The sequence below is a fragment of the Phocoena phocoena genome, chromosome 4, assembly GCF_963924675.1.
Source record: "Phocoena phocoena chromosome 4, mPhoPho1.1, whole genome shotgun sequence".
Taxonomy (NCBI): Eukaryota; Metazoa; Chordata; class Mammalia; order Artiodactyla; family Phocoenidae; genus Phocoena; species Phocoena phocoena.
In genome coordinates, this window is record NC_089222.1 from 121,458,079 (window position 1) to 121,461,785 (window position 3,707).

A 3,707-nucleotide genomic window follows, 5' to 3' on the forward strand; every position below is an offset into this window, starting at 1 on the left:
GGTTTGAGGGAGTTGCCTTAGGAAATCAATCTACTCCTGCTACCATCTGGACACCGACCAAAATATCCATCTGCCCCTCAGTGAAATTTTTCTTGCCTGATTTCAGCAAGCATGGAGAAAGTTTTAATACAGGGCCTTTATCCTAGTTTTAGCTTATTGTTTATAATGACTTTCTTATATATTGTATCTTACCTTAAATAACCAGTATTCCAGCAGAAATATTACTTGGATTTACAGTTAGAAAAATTGGGACTCACATTTACTTTTGGCCAATATTTTTCATAAAGTCAGCACTGAAATTCCCACATAAGAGGGATTTGAAGAATCAATTAGATTGGGAAAGGAATGGGTGTGTAGAAGATAGTTTTAAAGCAGTAGTTACTTAACAAACACTCTTTTTCATTTAGGATGGCTAAGAAGAGGCAGATACAATTCATGTTGTTCACAAAGCAGGTTAGTTGAATGCATTAATGGAGGAATGCATTAATAATGATTGAAATGTTATTGCAAATAAAAGTAATATATAAGATTTGATAACTACTAAACATCCATTTAAGGTAGTCACTTTTATGTATACATCTGTATAATCTTAATTTCCTTCACCCCATATAACTGGAAATAGCAACCAGTGTGAAATATAACTTTTGTTTTTCTATTTCTTATTTTGTTATTTTAGTTTTTGCTGAATAAGAGTATATGTGAGTTCCATCAATAAAAATGCGATGAATAACTTAAGATAAAAAATGAAATAAATTACATTTGACTTGTCAGTTTGGACAGATTTAAGTTTCTCATGTATTCCCTCTTTAAAAAAAGCTTTATTAATTTAGTATGTTTAATTTATGCAGAAAAACATGAACCCCCCTTAAACTAGAAGATTGTCACTTTTTCTTTAATTAGTTTTTCTATTAATTTTAACTCTAAAGAAACATAATGCTAATGCTTTGGAGAACCAAAAAGGAATTGATGATTTGTTTTGAAATTAATGTATTATTGTTTATAATTATTATCAAGGTATTCTATTTACTATTATGAATATGATTCTTACTAAACATCAACTGTGTAGTTACAATGTATGTTATTTATTTAATCTTAAAAGATAAGTATAATTTTCCACATTAGATAAATAAGGGCAATTGCAAAGTGATTATATGATTTGCCCATGCTCTCTGCATCCAAAAGTCAATCTTAAACTTAGTGTCTCTGGGACACGTTGACCTATTGTGTAAATGATGGTACCCTCTTTCTTTTATTATTTTATCACATTATGTCTTATTTTCTTTTAAGAGATTTTAGCACTATTGGAAGAACCACTCAAATATTTTTTTCAGTAATTGCATTTAAAATAACTTTAATAGAGCTGTCATACTTTTAATCGCTTGTCAAATTAATCAGTTACAATCTGTCTAAAAGCATTCTACTTGTCCTAGCCCAATTATTACCAATATGCCCACTAAATAGGTGAAATGTACAATCTCATAAATTTAATGAGTAAGACAGAATTCTATTTTAGTCTAAAATACTCTAATTCAAATTACTCTTAGGTAAGTTTACTAACTATTCAATATGGGTGCACTGTTATATTTATTTTACTGGCAATGAGACGATAGCAACATGACTCATCCCAAATAGGATATCTGAAGAATTTACTGATAAATTGAAGCATTAGTTCATAAATGTATTTGGAAGGTCAACTTATTGCCAAAAGTACAGTCAAAAGGTAACAAATTCACTGTTGCTATTAGTTTTCAAATGTTTCTCCAAAGCATTATATTTATTTAGGGTTCAATCTAATGGAAAAGCAATAAAGAAAGTTATAATTGTCTCAAGTTCTTTGAGTTATTCTTCTAATAAGCATTCAGAACTAATAAACCATTATTTAACATTTAACAATTTTATTCACATCATTGATTATTCCACTAGATAACTATAGTTTTGAGATGTCTATTATATATGAAAAATGCATAAAACTACAATTAATATAATTAATAATAAACCATCACTATATAACATCACTATATGGCTTAAGAAGTAGTATATTCTTACTACCTCAGAAACTCCTATAGGACATTTTCCAATTATATCTATTTCCTTCACTCCAAGAATTAAATCCTATTCTAAATTCTGTATTTTTGTATAAATAATGTATTTCTTTTTGACAGATTTTGAACTTGATATTTAAATGCAATCATACTGTGTGCACTCTTGTGATTTGGTTCTTTGCTCGGGATCAATTTTGTGATATTCCTCTAGAGTAATGTCTGTAGCTGTTGTTTATTCATTTCTTTCTGCCTTTCCTATCCCATCTACTCTTGACACACATTTAAGGTATTTTGGTTTGTTTTTTATCCTTTTTCTTTTCTCAGTTCTTTCTGAGCAAAGCTCCTATCTATATAGCTCCTAGATTGCATATGCAGATGTTTATCTAGGAGTAGAGTTACTGGGATGCAAATGTGTAACTTTATTAAGTGAACTGGACCAAAATATACACCTCCTCAGATGTACTGATACCAGAATTGGAGAGCCTCCACCATCATCTCACCATCAAAAACCTCTGTTGTGAGCAAGTTGGTAGCAATGGCATCATCTAACCCAACCAAATCACAAAAGCTCTGAAAGGCCTCATAACACTCTGAAGGGCCTCAAATTTAGTGTGAAATGTGATGAATTTTGACCGAAGAAAGACAGGAGACTAGAGTTAAATAACAAATTTCTCATCTTTTGCTCTCCTAATAGACTGTTCTTTAGCACAGTGGTTCCACAGACCTCTCCAGAAAAATTCACATGACTAAGCAAGCAGCTGTGTTTCCTGGAAGCTGGCAGCACTACTCTACACTTGAGCTACAATGTCAAACTCTCCTAAAGTAAGGGTCCCACTTTCACACGAACCAGCAGTGGTTGACAGACTTTCCCTCCATCACCACGTTAATGTCTTCCGTTACCTGACTTCCAGTTCTGACAATATCAAGGGAGTAAAATGGCATTTCATATTAATTTTAGATTATACCTTTATGAATATTAATAGTGCCAAAGGTCTATAGACTATCCCTGTTTCTTCTATTGGATACTAGCTCATGATGCTTGTCTCTTTCTTTCTTTGATTATTTGTCTTTTATCCTATTCTTAATTTTTTGTATGAATTCTTCATATCTATATAAAGTAGATAATAATCCATCAGTTATGTGATTAATATAGCTTATTCTGATCTATGATTTGCATTTTTACTCTTTATAGTTGGTATTTAAACAAAAAGTTATAGTTTTAATACTAATGGATTTATCCATATGTTTATTTATGTCTTGTATACTTTTTATCTCTTTTGAGAAATCACTATTCTAAGTCATGAAGATATTGTCCTCTAAAAGTTTTATAGTTTTCCCTTCTTATTTAATTATTTAATACACTTGGAGTTTATTTTTGCCTGTGGTTGTAGGTAGGGATACAGCACAAGCATGCTTGATTTTAAAGTCTGTATTATACCCATTGATCATCACTATCTGCTTTGACATAAATCTAGTGTAGATTATGGTTTTTGATTCCCTGTTCTGCTACAATAGTCTAATGTTTTAGTCTTGTTCCCAAACTTTATTGTCTTACTTAAATATACTGTGTAATGGAGTGTGATATTTGGCCGGGCCACTAGTTTTCTTTCTCCACTTTACTAGAGATTTCAGAAGCCATCTTGAAACCGTAAACATAGTCAAAGA